Raw genomic sequence first — 21,405 nt, 5'->3', positions numbered from 1 at the left:
ATTACCTTCCTTGGGACTCAGTATAATGAGACATAAGCATGTTCCTAAATGAATTTTATTTTTTTTTTTTACATGATGTAGATTTGCGCTAATGATGGTTGGAAATAAATATCTTTGTATTTTATAACATAGTTGTCTGTAAACAATCAGGCTAGAAAATGTTTTCCAGTGACAGCAGCTTTTCCTGGCTACTTTTGGTATCAACATTTGGCATTATCTAGTTGCTCGGCTCAGTGCATTCTTGAATCATTTTCAGGAAAAAAAAAAACCTTCGCAGGGTTTAGATTTTGGGAGCAGACAAAGATTCTTTCTATACTTTTTTCTAAATCTTTAACATTCAGTTTTTTTCTGCATTAACAGAAATGTTCTTTGAAGGAATTTATGCCATCATGGGGAGTGGAACACTCTGGTTGAGGAGTTTTTCTTGCTAGTACTTTCTAAGTGGGCTCTGGGTGTGGGCATGCGTCTCTCGAGCAGTCCTCGGCATCGTGTTTAGCTTTGGATGTGTCTGCACCGTGCTCCAGAGCTGCTATTACAGCTCATTTAAACAGATGCAAGGTAGTTTAAAACAAATTAATTTGGGTTCCAGTAGCAGGGCTGCTGCAGGGCTAAGGTTTCACTGGCAGAGTAGCTAGCCAGAGCTGGTGTTTCTGTGTGTTTCATGTTGATGTTCTTACGGCTACGGCTCACCTACAGTAGCTGCTTTAGAGGCATGTCAGCTAAGTCCTTGCATGCTGCAATCATACCTGGCTTGTCACTGAAGATTGTGTTCCCTCTTTGCTGCATTTTAAACCAGTGAATTTCAATAAAATTGCAGGGGATGAAAGTTGAGGGAACAGCTTTGTAAGACGGGTCTTCAGTCTGTGCATAAAATGGACAAAAAATGGGATTTTACTTCCCTTCACTGGTAGCCAGCATATCACAGCCAGGCAAGGTGCCACCAGTTGGCATCTGTCTCCAGATTCCCCATATTGACAAGAGTCATTCAGAGCTGATAAAAACATTAGGTCTAGTCATAACTTGCCCCAGTAAAGGTTCACAATAGCTTCAAGAGACTATCTCAGTCTCCGTCATTTTTCTGAGCTGAGGCTGTCAGTTTGGTGACAGTTGGGTTTTTCTGCACGTTATCTGTTTTACTGGCTCGCTAGCTGGTGAGCAGCTTGGGGTGAAATCTTCGTCTTGCTGAAGTTGCTGGATGCTTTACTCTTGACCTCAATGCTCCTTTTTTCCCCTGTATGCCATTGAATTAACATATATTTCAAATAGAGATCAAATTTGTAAATGCTTTCAGGGTGGCTGTAACTGCTTTAGGCTGCCGGGTGTTGGAGGTGATTGATGATGTTGTTACTGGCCCTTACAGGAGATGAGGGGAAGTGGATGGGCCTTGGTCCCTAAAATTGCCGCTCCCTTCTATTCCTACCTGTTTACTGCAAAAGACAGAAGCCTCCTTTCAACCATTCTGCTTCATGTTTTAGCCTCTCTCCTGCTGCCAAGAATATTTTTACTCTGCGTCAAGAGAAAATGAATTCATGCCTTGAGGATTTGTACTCTTTGCTCTGCGCTATATGATAGCAACCCAGTGAGATGTGCAAGTGGAAACTGCATTAATGATTGATAAAAGCTGAGAGCTGTTTAAATTTTTTTCCTGTTTAATGACTATCAATAATTTAATGCATTTACTGTATGTTTTTAAGAAATAATATCCATATTACAGGCTTGGGTTTAATAGGCTAAATGATTCAAGCTTCAAAAAATACAGATTTCCAACATGAAGTGTATCCGCTTTTTAATTAAGAATAAGACAGAAAAATATGAAATCAGGTTTGTAAGATGGAGATAGATCTTGCAAAACGAATGTTTCTGCATGCCCCCTCCCCACCCTCTGTATCCTTTGGGCTGTTGTGTAGAGCCAGGTGCCCGCTCTTGCCCTGCAGGGAGCGGTGGCCGAGCTGGGTAAGAAGGTATCTGCAGTCACGTCAGCACGTGGCCCACTGATAGTGGCATGCAGGAGCCCACGCCGCCACCCTGGCAGGGAGCCCCAGGAGGATGCTGCTCTCCAGGACATGGCCATGTGCCTGACTTTCCTGTCCCTTACGTCTTAGGTCCTGAGTCTCACAACAGCACTGTTATTTTAGCTGGTTTATCAGCATCCCATCACCTAAGTCACTTAGGGGGAAGGTGAGGAGCGTGGCTTTTAGAGAAAGAATTGCTTCCTTCTAGATCTAGCAAAAAAGGCAGAAATAAATGTTTTGAAAAATTATCCCCCCCCCCCCCCCCCTTGTTTCTTGGAAGGGACCACATTTTTAAAGTGATGAGCATCTTCCATTGTGCTTGGGTGCACTGGCTTTGGTCCTCAAGGCTTTGCATATAAAATATGGAGTATAAAATCTTACTTGTGCTAGGTATGTACCTTTTTTTGGTGTCTAAGAGAACATTAAATCTTTTTTTTTTCATCATTGGTGGTCATTGCAGTTAGACTGCTGAGTAAAAGTCATGCATAGGTTGGTTGCTTAATAAGCATGTTATCTAAATTCATGCATATAAATAGTGCTTCTGTAAACTTAGATTTTCACATGGACAAATGTCATTTTGGGAAGAGCTTTTTTCAGGATCCAAAGAAAGCAGATGGGGAAATACAGATAGGTATAACATTTAAGCTCCAGAGAAGAATTGCATAAACACCTCTAAATAAAGATATAGGAATATAACACATTTGGCATTTGAATAAAGGTGGTTCAAATTAATAAAAATCATACTTCTTGTTTAGGAACTATATTTCGTGTAAGTAAAGCGCAGTGTCTTGTGTTTAGACATCTATTGATGGGTAGATCCCATGAGTTTGCTAAGACCTGGGCAAATCAAAGGAAAATTTATTTAGGAGATCTGTGTTTTGATTCACTCGTACCATGCTTTTATCCTTTGTCTGTGCTTCTGCAACAATATTTTGATAACTTTTTCTTGGCTATTTGTAACAGATACTTGAGAAGAGCTTCCTGTCTTTGTGCAGATGCAGTTCTGGGAAAATAGTGTTTATGTTTGAAGAAGCTTGTTTCTTCACAAATATCTCCAGCACAGGTGTTTGCGGTGGAAGTGCTTACCCTATTCTGTGTATACAGACACATATACACTTGCACACACGCACATATACATGAATAATAGGGATATGCTTTTAATTCATACTAAATTAAATGAAAATTTGTTAATTTCTAGCTTATTCTCTTTATGTCGCTGTAGGTAAGCGCTATGTTATATGCAAGTTTCATTTCATACTGACTCTGTCCAAACTGTAGATATTAGATAGGAGAAGGAACCTGCCGCAGGGGGAGATCAGGATCCTGGCTTCAAAACATGGGGTTTAGAGTCCTGCCCTGGGAGTTAAGGGAGGGTGCCCAAAATACCTGGGAGGTGCCACTTGCACTAGTGGCAGAGAGACTACAGACTAATATATTTTAGTAAGGTATGTGAGAGAGACTTAGGGTGGTGTTCTAAGAAACATCTTAACTACAAGTTGTACAAGAATGTATCTGGAAAAAGGTCTTTTTTTTCTGTTTCGTCATGGTGGTTAAGAGTAGGTATTTTTATCTTCTTAACTTGCTTGTTTGTGTTTTACAATGAGAAATTGAGAGTGCTTCTTCCCTCAATAGATATTCATGAAACACTTATTTTATTACATCTCCTAGATGAAGAGGTTGAAAAATAAACAGGAAGACAAAAATCTCTTTGCTGTGATATAAACTTGGCCTATTAGTGCACACTGAGTGCGTATGTAATTTACCAGAAGAAAAGTAGCTATTTGTTAAACATAGATCGAAGAACTTTGAGAACACTTTTATTTTTGCCCCTGTAAATCATGTAAGGTGGTAATGATGTACTCTCCCCCCCCCCCCCCCACCTGCTTTGCGTTATGTTGTGAACACGGTTTGGGGAGGGGGCTGTTACATACAGCAGCGCTCTGATCTAATTCCTTTCTCTAGTTCTTGTTGTAATGGAAGTAATAAACATCATAGGCCTAGAAAATCCAATAAACTAGGAAATCTTCCAGGTTAGCTATGTATAATGGAGGCTCCCTTTTAACAGAGTAGTTCCCCAAAGTGCTGATGGGGGCTCGTGGCGAAGGTCAGACAGGAGAAGGCAAGCAAGCTCTTTGCCAGTCGTGTGGTGCAGACTGGAAGTGAGGGGAGTTATGTTCCCAAAACTCTTTATTTTCTGAACTTAAAAAGTCTCTGGATCAATTAAATTATGAACTAGATCCTAGCAAATGTCATGCAGAATCTTTGCGTTTAACTGTGGGAAGTGGGTTAGATTTGGGTAACACTTGGAAAAAACACTGTATTTTCATTGTGCAGCTGGAGGAGTAAATCTGGCACTGATTCTCCAGAAAGAAGGATTAATTTTTAGTCAAGATCACATTTCAGAATCCCTGGTCCAGGTTTCAGTTGTCAGCTCAGGTACTGTCCAGAATCAGCGTGCACAGTGTGAGATATGATGAAAACCCAGCTCTAGCTGGTGGAATTGAGGATTATTTTTATTAAGCTTGATATAGGAAAGCAACTCTGCTAAATCCACTGTAGAAGTTGACTCACACACCATCTGAGGGTGTTTGTCTTAACATATGCCTCTTCATTTATCTACTGTTGATGTCAACGATTTGTTGGGTTTCGATACAGTGTTTCCCAGTTTTCTGTTTGTTTCCTTTCTGTAGTGGCTGTATACCCAAAACATTTTGACATTTTTCTTATACAAATTATCTCTGGCCCTGCCAGAAATATACTCAAGTCTTTTTTTACTAGGTTTCTCCACTTAGAATTTGACTTTGGGGTAATGCATTATTTCAGTTCATTTTATTTTTTTTTTTTCCTTGCCTGAGGATTTGAGAACGGAGCAATTGCACTGTCTTTGGGGCAAGTGATGTTGAGTCAAAGCTACATCCCTAAGTGGTACTTATGGCAGATTTCTGTCTCCCTGAGAATGTTAATAAACTTTAGTTTTTTTACACTTAGCCTTCTTTTTTGCCACCTCTTGATTTTATGTTTGATTAAAAATATGCTTCCTCCAAATCTTGTAAGTCTGCTTTAAATTATTTCTCCTACCAGAGGATGAAAGTGTAAAATTTTTAAGCACTTGAAACGTAACCAGTATATCAATTCTTAGCAGACTTCATCTGACATATGTGGGGGCTTTCTCTTAGCAGGGAGAAAAATGCTGTCTCAAGCATCCTTTTGATTTAATAATGAAAAAGAAAAGCAAATGAGGCATTTGATTTAGCGATACAAAACTAGTGTGTGGTTGAGAGGGGGATACAATTTTTTTTTTTCTTGTATTTTGCAGCCTGGTTTGTGCGGAGCTGCTCAGTAAGTATTGATTAGCACATAGCCTCGGGATGTATGCATGTCAGGAGCAATTCATTGAGGGTCATTTCTTCTCACATCCCCACAATGAGGGCTGTAGCACCGTTTCTCTCTTTTTAAAAAGTATAACAATTTTGAGTACTCCAGGTGTTGGCTTAAGTTGCTTTGCATCAATTGGTACAAAAGGGCTGAAATCTGACAGAAAGCAGAAATGGACCGAGGGGTGTAAGCCATCGAGAAAGTGGAATTAAACAGTGTGGGAAGGTTTGCCTTTAGGGAACATGTTGGGGAGGCAGGTTTTGGAGCAGGTATGGTTTTGTGTCAGTACATTTTTGTGTCAGGATCCATTCTTTTGCGTTGTCACATTATTGTTAGGCCTATTTATGGGTGAACGTAACAAGGCAGAAGAGGTTTTGAATCGCTGATCTTGTTCTTTCTCTCCTTAGTGCACATTTTCTGTGTGTCGTCTTCTGTGATCTTTATTTAGTTTTTCATTGTTTATTTACACTGCCACTGTTACTTCATGAATTCTTTAAATCATTGCCTATCTAGAGGGGAATCTGGACAGAATTACTCTTGCAGCTTTAAGTCTTGCTGACAGGAGGAGAGAAGAAGAGAGCTTTTGTCCCCTAGAGAAATGCAGGAACTGTGGCCATTTAGAATTGGACAGACGTGGTCGGCTTTGAGGGAGATGCTGTGATGGGAGTGCTGCCTTTTATGTTGTTTCCTATCTGTTGGGGCCCCTTGTATAAAATCTCTTTTGGGAGATTAGGATCCGTATGCAGTTGCATACTGTTAGCAGACGGGATAATTATCTTTTTGAGGGATGATAGAGGTGTGTGTGGAAATGTAAGGTAGCATAGACTTTTTTCCTTATTTTGAGAACTTGCATTCAGATTTTCCATGGGACAGAAAAGGGTAGAGTTTTCTGTCTGCGTATAAGACAACAAAATGTGATGGAGAACAGACTGGACGTGTTTCCCTTTGCTCATTCCCCGTGGAAAACCTTGATTGCCATTTCCTCAAATATGTTAATGTCTTGCATGCACTCTTCAAAATAATTTTCCACTTGATTTTCCTGCCTTTCATCAGAGGCAGGTACTGGAGGTAGGGAGGGGCCCATTAAATCTGGGTGTCTGTAAGTCTCTTTGAATTCATGTTAGGAGTAGGGCAGAGAGAGATATGGTCTGAGGTGAGGGATTATGGTTTTATGGGAGTGAAGCTGGATTTCTAAGTGGTATCTTTAGTCACAAAAACGCTTTTTGGTTCCCTTTCCCTTCGTTCTGACACTTAGTATTTTTTTTTCTCTTATTGTTACTGAAAGATTCAATATAGCTGGAATAGGTTGTCTTAAGAAAATAGATTGTCTTAAGAAAAAAGAGTAGTTATCTTGAAAAGAAATAGAAGTTATGATTAGTTGCATATGTCTCGTAATTCTAGGTATGATCCTTGCAGGGAAGAGTACATAAGCACTTGAATGTCAGTATATACCTGTATGTTCAGTATGCATGTTGGAATTTGCCAACTATTTTGATAGTAAATGTGGCTCATTTGAATTTTTACAGAAGTGGGTGTGAGCTTGGCTGAAGCATATTTACTTAATAGAATGAGTGCTCAAGAATATTTTTGAATGGGACTTCATCCCGTTCTAGTACGGAACTTTATCCCATTCTGACATGAACCCATCTTTGTTTTTCTTAATAGTAGGTGACTTGACCTTCATATTACATGTTTTGGTAAGGTGACGACAGAAGGAGAAAATATAGGACAGCTCAAGTTGGTATTTTGGAACTGAAGGAGAGGCACGGTAGCTCTTCCAAGGAGTTGTAATCTGTAGCCTCTTCAAAATACATGAAAGCTAATATTTTTTTTTTTCTTCTTTTTTTCCACCCCTTAGGAAATACTGTTGTGCTGGAAGAAAACGGCTTCCTGCTCCTTTTTTTTTGTTTTGTTTTGTTTTTGTTTTTTCCTTCCTCTTTTCTCCTTTCTTCTTGCCTGAATTAGAAGCTCCAGGAATGTGCTAATTGGCGGCGGCCTCTTCAGAAAGGTAAGAGGTAATTGTTACCTGTTTTTCGAGGCGTCTTGCCTGCCCAGCTCTTTCTGGAAAGGAGGGTGATGTTAGAAGAAGCTTGTCTACATAGAGTTTAGACAAGTCTTCTGGTTAATGTGGATTGCCCTTCTAACAGGGTGATGCAAACAGAAGCTCTGTGGGCTTCTCACTCTGCTTTTATGTGCAGGATACAGGCCCTTGGAAAAACCAGAAGACGAGATACATTTTAAATGCTTGCAGAGAAAAAAAAAAATTATGTAACTCTTGTATTGCAGACTGATTAACTAAATCTTTGTCTGAATATCAGCTTAGATGAAAAGACAATGAGTTAGATCTGGAGAAGCCAAGTTGAAGAATTGTGTCTCAAAAAGTGCTTCTTTTATACTTATCATATGTGTACATCTAATCAGATAAATATAGATGTTTTTGTTGTTATTGTTTAGTTGTTTTTGTTTTTTTAAACCTGATTGTTTTCTCTGGGTTCCTTCATGGTTTCATGGCTGGTTGTACCACTGACAGATAAGATAGGAACCAACTGGAACCCCAGCTCTAGCCCTGAATGGTGTGTTTTGTGAAGAGTGGGAACAGATGGCAATTCTTCACCTCTCCAGACTTTTTTTAGTTTTGGGCAGAAGCGCAAAATGTGATGGGTGAGAGTTCAAATGCAGTGCCTTTTTTGTAATTCTTCTAAGCAATTAAATATTGTAGTTATCTGGTGATGTGATCCACATGTAATCCATGTCTGTCTTTCCACTTGAAGACATTCAATTTATTTGTCAGGGTATATAAAGTACAAAAAATTAGTGCTGTGATTCATAGAGTATCCTGAGCTGCATGAGTAGACTCAAGTCAGTTGCTAGAGAAATTGCTTATATATTTTAGTACCAAAACTCAATGTTTAGATTTGTATTTGCTTAGGAACTGGCTGCAGTGCTCCAAGATGTCATTTCCCCTTCCATCTTTGTGATAGATGTTAATGGTCCTTGTAGTGGAGGCAATATCTTCTGTCTGTACCTCAGCCATTCCAGTTCACAGTTGATGTCTTAACTTAATAAACCAGCTCTGAGAAGGGGTTTATGCTAACTTGCTAGGCTCTGAATTGGGGAGGCCAATGCATGATATAAATTATTCTGCCAGATTTGCTCTGTGGTGCTAACCTTTGTGAAAGGTTTGAGAAGACAGTGTGATGCAATAATGTCTTAAATTGCCCCAGTGAGATTTGTCAGACCCCTCAGACTGACTCAGTACACCAACTTATCAAGGATAAGCTGCAGACAGGTGATGTGCCTTGGGATGTTCTCTTTCTCATTCTCTATCTCATTCTTGATGGTGCAGAGGCAAACTAAGTCTTTATTGAACGGCTGCTACCAGCTGCCTGGCTACCTTCTGCAATAAAGCTAATGATCTAATGGGCAAATGTTTCTTGGAGACCTTCAGCTGAAGCAGAGACAAGGAGAAACATACAGACCAGCTAAAGGGTTCTCAAGGAGTTTGCAATTTCCCCAGGGCTCCTTCTATGTAATTACCTGTCTATCGCTTTGTCTCCTATCTTTTAATGCAGGAGGAGTGTCAGACTCCAGGCCGCTAATCTTTGTTACTATGGGAAGGCTGGTTACGCTTCTCTTCTCACACTTCAAAAATGGCAATCGCTGGTCCCCAGCTGGTTCCCTGAATCTAACTTAAAAATGGATGATAGCTTTTCTCCTTGGTGCCAGACTAAATAATGCAGCTGCCTGTGCTGTTGCAGGCAGGCAGGCATTGCCTTCGCCACTGATGCTGCAGCATGCTGGGAGGAGGAGCCCAGAAGGAGAAGCTGCCTTGTGGCCTCTGAACCTGTTTTCTCCCAGACAAGTGAAGGCTCTGTAAAATTTCTTTGAAACACAGTATTTGGGGGCACGCTGAGACGTGGGAGGCTTGGCTGAGCTGCAGGTGTGGAAGAAAGCCACTATTAAGATTCGTAGCTCCAGCTGAGTTTTTGTACAGTTTCTGAATGCCTTCAAACTCCCTGGGTTGGGGGCTGAGGGAAGCACAAGCTTTGCAAGCTGTTTTGCAGGATCATGGGCATCAGTTGTTGTTATTGCCTCCCTCCCAGCACGCGTCTTATATGCAGTGATGTGCAGCGGAGGCAAGTGCTTCTGCTCAATTCATAGGGTCAGCTGAAAGGCTGTGCACAGCCCACTGCCATTTGTCTCTGGCTGGACACATCTATTTGTCCCTCTTGCACAGCACTGGAAATTTGGAGGGGATTCCCTGCCTTCTTGCTCCCCTCCTTTCCCTGTTCATGCTTCCTAAGTTGCAACACGTCAGACGGATCATCCCTCCGAAGCCGTGGTTTGGGAATGGCTTCACACCAAACACCTTGTCTCTGTGTGCTCCTTTCCATCCTCACAAGGAGAGAAACTGTCCCCGTGTTGGAGAGGGTCCCTTTCCAGCTGCTGCAGTGACCTGTGCGCCCAGGAGATGTATGTTGCTAAACTCCTTTATGGTACCTTTGTAAAACGTGCTTTAACTGTCTGCAAATGTATGGTATTTAAGCAGCAGAGTCTGTATTATCAAATGCAGTCATGCAGACTGTATTCCTCCGGGTGAAAAGCTTTGGGAGGAGAGGCTGGATGTGATAGTGAAATTTGAGAACCAAAGCAAAAGGAAATTCTTGCCCATGTGTTGGACTAGAGCAGGTTCAGGAAAGGTGGAGGATGGGGAAGCATATACCCCTTCCCAGACTGGAAATGTTGAAGGGAGATAGAAAGGAGGGGAGAGGCAGAACAGGGACAAGGCAACAAAAGATCAGGCTGGCTAGTGGCCCACAGTTTTCTGTGTTTTGTTTGCTGCCTTTAATGCTGTTCTTTCCTCCCCCATTTCCTCTAACTAAATTTTGGCAAACATAATTTTCAAATTGCCTTTTTTTTTTTTCTCTGGGAAAGCAACCATACCTCTGTTTAGACTGTTTCAGAAGTTACGTTTCTTATCAGTGCATCTAGAATGATGATTTAGTACTGATTTTTTTGAAAGAACTTCTATTTCCCTCATTATTTCCACGTTTTTCTTTCTCTCATTTGTATCAACCTGAACCATCTCCAAAGGAAAGGTGATACTGCTGCTAGCTAACATTTCAGGTGGGTGACGCTGTGTATGTTAAGCAGCATGCCTGTAATAACTTATTTGTCAGTGGGAAGCTTACCCTGTTCGTTTGTATTTCTCTTTTCATATATAAATCAAGTTCATAGCTCTTGAGCCTTGTAGAGCATTTCAACAAGGTGTTTGTTTTAAGTCTGGGATTTTCTTTTTTTCCCCAAATCCTTTGAGATAAGTTTGGGGTTAGGATTTTTCATTCAGTGACTGCATTCAGTAAAATGCAGCGTCTGTCAAAGCTATGTTGCACCTTACGAGAGGATGACAGGTTCTTCCAGAGTCTTCAGTTTGCAAAGCTTTAACAGTCTCCCAGTTTAAATCAGGACTTTACCGCTGCTTAAGGCCTTTAAGTACTTAATTAACTTTATGTTAACAATGAGCCTGTGCTCTCTTGTGTTTTAATGAAACCTTTGATATTTTTCTGATTTTCATTTTATGAAGGTTACAGGTTTTAATTTTTTATTCTGATATGGAGAAGATTTAAATCTCAAAAATTTTATTGGAGAAGAAAAAACATTTCCATCCCAGCAGTGCATTTTTCAGGTCATTTGTATGTTTAGAATCTGTTTGCGATGTAGTGTTTAAAAAAAAAAAAATTCAGAAAGCTGGATGCTTATTTTGCACCTCCAAAAATATCGTTTTAAACATCTTTGGTGGTTTTAAATATGCACAAAGTGGGGAGTTCAGAGCTGAAATTAACTAGTTCTTAAATCACTTCTTTCATATACAAGGTCTAAGAATTACTAAGAAGCAGAGTAAAAATCTGGCATATCTAGGCACAAGAAGCTAGGTTAAAATGGCAGTAAGAGCTGTGATTTTGAATTTTTGTATCCTTTCAGTTGTCTGGCTCAGCCCTTTTCTGAGGGCAGACTTCACAGGTCCCAGGAAGTGAATAGGGTTGCGGGGAGAGGTGGTGAAAAGACTGCAAGGGGTTGCCTCAGGGCATCTGTATCTGTATGGAGGGCTTGAAGGTATTGTCTTCCCCATGTAGTGTAGCTATGGCAATGACTATTTCTTGTCACTGGTTAAAACCCTTCAGTTCTTCAGTGTTAGCAGAGCTAGCTCTGGGTCACTTGGCTTTCCTCCAGTTTGAGCAGTTATGGTCTGCCTGCCTCAGTTGTCCTTAACGCAGTGGAGTTTTCGGTACTCCTTGCAATCGTCGTGTTTGAGGTGTACGGACCTACTTCTGAATATAAAACTGAATTTACTTGTTTAGGAATAACTAAACACATCTTACGTGGAGTGGTGTGTTCCCTTCTGCTGGGGCCTCCTCTCCTTCCCCGTTCCCCCACCCTGACAAACTGCAGTTGGATCATTGCTCAACTCCTCTTTCCATGCAGTCCCAGGGGTTGAAGGGATGCTTCTGGAGGCTAGATGTCTGCCCATCATCACCCCTGCTGTGTAAGTAATTGCCCTGAGCATTGAGGTGGCTTCTTATGCTCTCTGGAGCCTTGCAGGCCTGCTAGGAGGAGCTCTGGCTTGAGCGACTTGCAGTGGCTGCCGCAGAGCGGTGGGAGTGCAAATCGACAGTCTGCAGGAAGGAGTTTTTGGAAAGAGCCTGTGGTGCTAATCCATAATTAGTGGCTGAGAGGAACAAAGTGTAATGCATGGGTATTAGTGTAGGTGGCAGGGTTTGGTATTTTGCCTTTGCTTATATTACCAGTTAGTCCCTCAAAGAAAGCTGGAAGGCCCAAATCAGTTTTGAATGTTGTTGAAGTTAGCAATGGAAAAAGACCTGGTTTGTTGCCTGATTTCCTTATACTTGATGACTGTTCTCTTCTGCTAGGGAACGACCCCTCTGGGTGCATACTGCTCCATCCTTCAGCTGGTTGTCTCTTTTCTACTGTGTCTGGTATACGCATGGTTAAGGTGTAGAAAATGTGGTGCTGCCTGGGGCGTTGGGAGGACTGGGTGCCTCTTACAGCTTAGGTGGTGGTGCCAGAATGATTCATCCTGCTTCACCCCTTTTGGGCTTACCCCATGGGAAGACTCCTGTTAAGTTAGCCCAAGCATTATAGTAGAGAGCTGTGCTAACATCTTGTCAGCTGCAGGACAGACCATATTTGATCCTGCAGGAAGCCTTGTGTTATAATGAAATTTTGTCTAGAAAATTCTGTGCAGATTTGAACTGGCTGGGTAAATTTATACTGGGAAGCGCTTTGTAACATGTGGTCTGAAACATTTTTGATCCAGTGCTGATGGCCTTAAAAGCCAGATGAAGGGCATCAGTGACTCATGGTCACTTACTGCCCTGCTGTGTGATATAAACCAGATCTTCCTTTGGTGCCTTCCCGCATACAGCCTTGTCTGGCTGGGCAGTGAATTTCAGGCTTGTGCCTTATACTCAAGGGTTCATAACCTAAACACACTTTCTCTTGAAAGAGACCTCTTGAATTGCTTGTAACATAAATACAAAGTTTCCAGTTGCTTTGGTAATATTCCACCTGTGGTTTACACTGATTGAACAGGAATTTAAACCTAAATGTTAGGGTGACCCAGGAACTTTTATTTCCACTTGCCCTCAACTTCTTTTCCCCTCCTTCTCCCTCAAACTATGAATTTGTTACAATTTTAGGCCTAATGATCTTTCTGTCTTCTCTGGGGGCATTGTTGCAAAAGAATGGATGCTTAACTTGACAAGGAAGATAAAAGAAGAAAAAGGGAAAGTGGGTGAGGGTTTGGGGTTGGTTTTTTTTTTACTTCCCAAATACCCTTAGGTATTTGTGACATTCATAAAATCAGTTGAATAGAGATGAAAATTGGGTATATGAAGGGAAGCACTGTTTGCCAGCAAAATGAGCAGCTATGATATATTTCAATCTTCAGATGCTTGGCTAAAGAATGGTAACATAAGTTTTTTGCTGCTAGAAATTGAGATTTTGGCGGTAATATGCAACTGTGAAATCTGTAGGCATATACTGTAGCAGAAGCTGTCTTTATTCATATACAGCACATGGTATTTGGCTTGGGAGAAAGTTCTTTGCTCTCTAAGAAAGTCAGGTTTTTGATGGAACTGACGGCTGTTTGTGCTTCATATTTAAAATTATTTTATTCTGGAAAGACAAATGAGTTGTATGCATTAATGGTACTGTCGTTTTTCCCCTGTTCCCAGCAACCCAGTGTATTTCCCTGGCTCGCTCTTCTTTCCATGCTGTTTCTTTCCAAGCTTGTGATCTAATTACAGTGAGAAGTACATGATATCCATCTGTATATTCCAGCAGGGAAATTGAACCTTGGATGAGTTTTGGACTGTGGGACTTTTCCTTCCTCACTTCTCTCTCTAAAAGCATTTATAGTATGCTCAAAGGGTACTGGGAGTGTCAGTCCAAATGGCCTAATAAGACACTGTTGGTGTAGGGAGATGGGAGAATAAAAGGAGAAGGATGGAAGTATGCAAGCGGTGGTTGACTGGTGTCACATTAATAGAATCCTCAAATCAAGTGCTCATTCATTTTAACCAGAGGTTAATTAATCAGAGTGAGTAGGTAAAATGATAAGCTGCTTTTAATGAAGTGAAGCAGCTTTATTAGCAGTAAGCAAAATGCAAAATATTTGGTTTCTGGCACATGTGGTTTTCATGGGGACCGTGGTTTGCCACCAGCTTTGGAGTGCGCTAGCCTTTTTCTTTCTGTGCTCTGTAGGCCGTGCTCTCTGTGTGTTTCAGTGTGTGGCTAATTCAGAATGCAGGAGACTGAATCAGAAGCAGGTATAACATTTTAAAAACAGAAGAAGAAATGTACAGATCTTTCTCTATGCCAGAGACTAGCATTTGCCACCTTTCATACTTCGGATGCTATTATTTTTCTTGGAGATAGCAGGCTTTATGCATACACAGCAAGCAAGGAAACAAAAAACCCTGTGTGGATTTACAAGAGGGTGATGCTGTTTGAAAGGCAGCAGTATGATACTGCCTGGTAGCTGCTACCTTAGCCTGAAACCGATCAGTAGTTATCTACAGATTTGCAGCTTAGGAGCAGTAATGCACCAGGGAGGTGCTACTTTTTTGTGTATGTTTAGGTGGAGGGCCAAAGCCAGCATGTCACTAGCTATTAAACTGAAGCAGACTTGCTTACTCTTGTTCAATTGATCTTCTGCCCTCAGCAGTGCATCTGTGCCGTTCTGTTCCCCAGCGTCTCTCCTGAAAAGCTGTAGAAGCCACCAGATGTGCTGCGGTGTGCATGGCAATGCAGGGCTGGAATAGGGAATGCCTAAAAAGCCCTGGATGAATGACAAAAAGAATGCCCATGTATAAAGAGGGAAGCTTTGTGGAATGATGAAATCATTTACTATGGGCTAAATTAAATTAGTATAATTGTCCACATTTAGGCTTGAAATTAACTTCACATATGATTATGTATAAAGATTCTTTTTGAAGTAAACTCAAATTAGCAATTTGTTCGTAAAAGTCACCTCGCAGCAAACTCCTTACAAACGAGTGATATGATCAGGTTCCTGCAGTTCTGTGAACTGGAGAAGTTGAGCTGGTAGATAACCTGATTTGAGAATTGGATGCTGGCAAGTAAATCGTCTTCCCCCCACCAGCTTTTCCTTAAAAGACTGCGCTTCCCACCGCTATTCAAGTGTAAATCCCTTTGCAACAAAGGGGAGGCTGGCAGCTCCGCCGGTTCAAGAGTATAAGTGATCTCGCATGCTTCAGTTGAAAGGTTGAATCCCTGAAACGGAGAATGCTGCTATAGAGGGAAACTCTCAAAAGGCTGGTGAGAATGGCAGGGGAAAAGCTGTTGAGATCCTTGAAAGCGCACTGGCAATTTTTGTCTTTACCATGAAATGACCTAGAGACGAGACTGACAAAGGCAAAGCTGCTGTTCAGGTGAGGTTGCAATCACCAGCTCTAGGAGCTGGATTTTACTTGCCGTCCCCCTTAGGAACACAGCATGCTGCTCTGCTTGCCAGCACTGTATGTGGTGCCAATATTTTGTCTACAGTATGCATTGAGTCCCTCTTAGTTTTTCTGTTTGGATTTTTCTTTTGAACAACTTAGTGTTGCGAGTCTCAAAGCGTCAGAAGTGTAACTTCTGGGCATGCAAAATAGAGTATGAAATCTTGGACCTTGTCTGTCTACTGAACGGATGAGGTTAATCTAGCACCTTCTAAAAACCTTGTAAATATTTGACTGGCTACTTGGCAACACAGCTGAACTGGTTGAGTTAATGCTTAATGTGAGAGCGGTCCTGAAGTGCATGACTTAAGTGGTGGGCGGAGGGTCACGGTGTGAGCAGTAGTTCCCCGTGAAAGACATCTGTGCTCCCTGCTCCTCGTCCTCCAGGACGGCCACCCCACCCCAGGCCTGCAGGCAGGAGGAGGTGCGAGATAGCCGTGTCCGCTCCAGGCAGCGTCAGGGGGCAGTGAAATCGGTTGGGGCTGCTGTCCCGCCTGACTTTCTCTGCCCTGGTGCTTTTGCTGGTCTAGCAACAGTGTGGTGATCTCCGACTTTCAAGTGAGGGTGAGCATGTGAGACTCTCATCTGAGGCGCTCTACAACTACATCTCGATTTGGAAGAAGGTTTTTATGCATATATAAAAATGGCACCAGTAGGCAGTTGTTAGTAACTGGTCACTGGGGAGGAGCAGCCTAGAGATCAGTGACAAATCTGGACCTGAGCATGTTAGAAATGTAAGAAATTGTAGGTTCTGATACCTGTCTACCTTGATGATTTAAAAATACCCCCTTCTTGTGATGTATCGCTGCAGTGTTCCAAATGAAATGCTTTCTAGCGTTGGAAACTTAGCACAAAGATTACATGGGAAAATGTTTGCAGCTTTATGAACAAGTTGAATGAAAATCTCCTCCTTTGTTTTATGTGAACTAATCAGTGCAAGACAGCTTTTGCTTTTCTGATGTAAAGAACGTTCATAACATTGTACCACCTCAGTCCTTCCAAGTGGCAAGAGCCTTAAATGTCAGTGCAAATGGGAGAGGATCCGTTCAGAGAACCTCAGTAGCATAATATAGCCGAAGCATGGTTTAAAAATAAGTACAATAAGCTACTGATTGTTTAGGTGTAATGACTATACCATATAATACTTTTGCCCAGTACTGCTGTTGGTTGAGGATCCCAGCAATCTATTAGTCTGACTTAGAGGCGAGCATAGCATAAGCCATAGTTGCATAAAGAAGTAGCGCTGCCCGACATACTGCTCCATTTGATGGAAATGAGCAAAACTTTGATTATTGAAAAATTAACTTGTTACGTGGCATTAAAAAACTATAGCCCTTTCTATAGCTGTGGGGTTTTTAACTATTGTTTAAAAAAAAAAATCCATTTGTTAATTTCTGGCCATAGTTCAGTAGGGACTATACTTAGAGTATTTACCCAATCTAGGCAGCTATGGAGGCTTTAAAAATACCCACATCTGATTTCCAGAGGAACTGCTTGCCAGTATTGGCATTGGTGAATTCAGAAAGGAAGAAAAAAACCTCATAGATGAAAGAACAAAGCGTGTAGCTGTCTCCAGAGCAAATACGGTGGATGATTAATGTATCTGAATGGTGTAATTGGAAGTGATGGTATCTAGTCATGTGACATTGTGCTGTTTTTTGGTGACTGCTCGAATTTTTTTGGCTCTTGGGGTTCCCTGAGTGTCTCACTCTAGGCCTGGCATAGAGCACTGTATGCATCTGTGGTTAGGACTCAAATTTAAGTTGTTTGATACAGTCTTACATGTGTCCCCAGATTCTTGGTTAAAAAGAAATTAAAATACATGCTATACGGTGCTTGCAGAATCCAGTCTTGATTATTTTTCTTTCCCTCTTTAGTATAAAGAATCTGAAAAAGGATATTTCCTTTCAGACATCAGTGGTCATCATACACTTAGTGCACCTTAATTAACTGTAGCTACTTTATACCTTATGTCAATTACTTGGTAGCAAGTATCTCTTAATTATTTGTGAAATGGTTTTAATTTGAATTTGTGTGACACTTGCCTAATAACAGATTTTCAAGAAGTGTCTTTGCATATGGTTAGTATTTCAGACATAAATTCAAAACTAAATAAGTGGTACTGGAATAGTAGTGACGATGTGCAGCTGAATTTGGTGGTTCATCTTGATTTTGAAACCATTCCTCTCACACAATGTGTATAGTTTTGGTTTGGTTTTTTTTACGTGCTGAGAAGTTACTTTATATACCCATTTACAGAGAGTTTGGTAGTCTCCATCTTCTTGTCAATAGACAAAAAAAGTGATTCTGTGGCAGATGCTTTCTGATTCCTGAAGATCAATTTTGAAAATAAAATATTATTGTATTTTATCTCATTTGACAAAAATGTCTCAGGAGGAAATGAGTGTTCAAGAAGGCACTTGTGTTGGAAAAAGTCTGCTCCACGTCGCATCCTAGTAAGGAGGTTTGCCTTCAAACTAGGGGCTCCCTAGGGAAGGGTTCAGTACCTTTGACTCCCCTGCTCCTAACCCAAACAAGCCATAATGGAAGACGCTGGAGATGATAAGGTTTGAGAAAATGGTGTTTTGTCCTGATGCTATGTAATCTTTGATCAGAGCACCTCAAACATAATCCTTACACCTTCTTATAAGATCTGCTAGTGGGCAGGCACCTTTGTGGGCACTGAGCACAGGCCCAGCTGGCAGGTGTTAGTTTAGGTCCTTTTATAGCAGGGCAGAGTGCTGGAAAAGAATATCATTCTTTGCAACCTATTATCAGATGGGGAATTGAGATCTAGGCAGTAGTTCTTCGGAAGGACTGCGGCTTATCATGAGCTCAGCCTAGATTCAAGCAAAGTCTAGCATTTGCTTCCTGAGTGTTCGGCAGATGCCATTGTAAAACGAAAGAGTCTATTGGGCCACTACAAATGTCAACCCTATATTTCTAGCTGAACACATGGATGCACAGAAAAGCAAAGTTATTTCCCTGCAGTCCCCTGGCAAGTAAATGACATAGCTGGGAATAGAATGGAGATTTCCTGATGTCCATTCCCCTCTTATAATTACCAAACAGCGCTTTCTTCTTCTTCATTGTAAACATGAATCAAGCCAAATGGCATGCACAATTAGCTTTTTTTCCAGCAAAGCTGAGGGGGGAAGAGGGAAGGAGGAGGGGACCAGAGCAATGAAGGGGGAGGGGAAAGTCATTTAGGGACAACTGTACCTGCTGGGGGCACAATTTAATAACTGCACTGAGTGGAAGGAGCAGCCTGTGCTGCAGATGCATTGTTATCTGCAGAGTCTCCGATCTGGGAGAGTGCTGCAAAAGGTTTAATGCAAATCCGAGACCTCTGCCATTGTGTGAGACAGATTAGGGCTCATTTGCATTCTTTCTCCTATAATAATTACCTAGCAAGGAGTGCCTGTTACCATTAGCTTCATTCTGTTTGCCTGTGATAAAGCCATCAGCAATCTCTCCTCCACGGATTATGGACACTGTGAGGAAGGGCAGTGGGCCAAAAAAATAAAACAAAAACAACAAAAAAAAATCTGTTGGAAAGAGTAGTAGAAAAATGTGAATGCTGAAAATTAAAATGCAGATAATTGTAGTAATAACCATTAAATACAGCTGGAGAAATACTGCGAGCTGAAGAATAAAAGTCAATATTAATCCATAACATTGATGAGGTGTATGGTTTCAAATATCAATTTAGAAAAGCCAGCATGGCATTTTAACTGAGCTTTATCTATGGTGCTGCAGTAGTTTTGTCCTGTTTTCAGAATTCGCTCAAATTGTTCTAAAATTAGCACAACTAGAGATCAGTGTTAACAGTCTAAAAACTATGTGATGCATCAGAAATTCAGGTAAAATTAACTTAGTGCAACTTTGGGTCCTAGAACTCAAGCAAAGCAGTTTCCCTGACTTACAAATAAAGGCAGGTATTTGGGTTTTTTTCTGTGTTTTTTTGTTTGGTTGGTTTTTAAGATGGGAGGAGTTAAATAGAAGAAAAGGAATGCAAATTAACATGGAAGACTGAGGATGCTAACATCAGCTATTCCCTCTACATGCTAATTGCATATAGAAAGAACACTAAATTCTTGTGACCAACAGTTGCTGTTCTTGCCATTTGCTTCCCTTCCCATGGTTTTTGCCCTCGGCAAGAAGCCACTGGGGTCACTTCACGAGAGGCAGAGAGCCCTGAGGTCCCCCGTCCAGCTCTGGTTTCTTGTGGCAGCCCAGTTCGGGCAGCCAGGCTCCTGCCTCGAAGCCCCAGCCTTGAGCCCACACTGTGGCAGCAGATCACAGCTGCTGAGGATAGAGCTGATGACCTGTTTCAGGGGCTTGGTGTGTGTTGACACCGTAGAAGGTCCTCTTTGGATCCTGCTTGTGCGGGATCGAGGGGGGACTCGATCTGGAAGAAGAAAACATGCCTGATATTCCACATTCACATTAACATCAGGGAGGGAGCAGTGTGCGCCTGGGCAGCCTCCGTTTTGGTGCAAATCCCCCCTGCCGGTGTTTTTACAGTGAGGTAATTCCATCTTTCACAGTGGTGGGGTGGGGAAGCAGGAAGCCAAATCAAAGCAACCCTGGCTTTAATCTGCAAGCAGCCATCTTAAATGCATTTAAATATATGTAAGCTTATTTCTGATCTGGAGCAGGCTATCAAAATGATGAGTCACATACTTGTGTGGTTTTGGGTGGTTTTGTTTTTTAAAGCGATTTTTGAGGGCATGCTGTCATATTCACCTTGTCATCGGTGTGGAAGCAGCAGAATGCCAGGGATGCTGCCTGAAAAGTCAGTCGTGGCTCTGTGTGTGGGGGGGGAGATTGGTGTGGGGTTGCAAGGGGTTGTGTTGGCGAACTGTTGGGCAGCTAATGAACTACCAGGAAAAAGCTTTGGTTACTGTGGCTGGCACCGTTTCTGACTGTTAAGGATTTGGGAGGGTACTGTGTTGCCTGTAAAACTTGACACAACTCTGAAGAGTTTAGAGATCCTCACATGTGTGAGTATACTTAGCATACAACCAAGTTTTCCGGCATTTTCCCCTTGCTGTTGGATTTCCGTTTTACAAAGGTTCCTTTTCCCCCCGCCCCTTCCTGCATAATGATAGGAATAGTTTGTTTCTCAATGAGAAAACAAGGGATAGTTATTTCTCTGTGAAATCCCAAACAGTTGAAATACAAAGCTAGGAAGGTCCCTTACATTATACATGGTTATCCTGCCCGTCTTTTTCTGGCAATGGGCTCCATATAATAAATGTGTGTTGAATAATAAAGGAAAATACTAAAGGATGAGCAAGGTTGACATTTTGTATGTACTCGGACCTTTCCCAACTAGGGGTGGATTGCAAATGGAGGTGCAGGTCTGCAAACGAGTAACCAGTCTGGCCTTTTGTGAAATCACTTTTGCATGCTTGGGTTTTTTTTTTGTTTATTTGAGGATTTTCTTTAGCTGTGGTAGCAAGAAGAGAAATTTGGCAACACTAAAAATGTCAAGATATATGGATAGGGCTAAGCGCTGCCTTTAACAATATCGCTAGATGTTTAGTGTTAACCAGAAGTTATATCTCTCTAAATGATTAGAGGGAACGACAGGGAACTGGAAATGTTGACATATTTCTTAAGTCTGATTTTTTTCCCCTTTTTGTTTTGCCCACTATAATAATGATAAAGATCACAAACATGACAGGTACACAAACATAAAGGGAAATGGAATTTAAAAAAAAAGAAGTTTGAAAGCACACATTTCTTAAAGAAAGCAGGTACTTGTAATTCTAAATACGAACTGAAGGATACCACTATGTTTCATTTAAAAGCAGCAGCTTAAATCTTTGGTTCATCTTCAGAGCTTTTTCTAGGAGGAGGAAATACAATTTGGTGCATGGCTAGTTCTATATAAATCATGTAGAAGTTGTGCCATTATTACATAGGAATGAAATTGCAGTTGATATAATTGGAAAGGTCTAATGTAT

The 21,405-nt window shown here is 41.4% G+C and overlaps 1 protein-coding gene across 8 annotated transcripts in view; it reads left to right on the top strand.

The window, feature by feature from the left end:
• ZMIZ1 (zinc finger MIZ-type containing 1) overlaps positions 1 to 21,405 on the top strand; it is a 364,625-nt gene that overhangs the window by 45,165 nt on the left and 298,055 nt on the right. For all 8 annotated transcript variants that reach the window (XM_087765607.1, XM_087765617.1, XM_087765610.1 and 5 more), the window contains exon 2: positions 7,246 to 7,395. The gene's annotated coding sequence lies outside the window, so the exon portion shown is untranslated. The remainder of the gene's footprint in view (positions 1 to 7,245; positions 7,396 to 21,405) is intronic.

Source organism: Nipponia nippon, unplaced genomic scaffold, assembly GCF_047370975.1.
Source record: "Nipponia nippon isolate SJK-2023a ecotype South Korea unplaced genomic scaffold, ASM4737097v1 scaffold_3, whole genome shotgun sequence".
In the NCBI taxonomy this organism is placed as follows: Eukaryota; Metazoa; Chordata; class Aves; order Pelecaniformes; family Threskiornithidae; genus Nipponia; species Nipponia nippon.
Note: the sequence above shows the minus strand (reverse complement) of the source record. Positions and strands in the feature narration are given on the sequence as shown.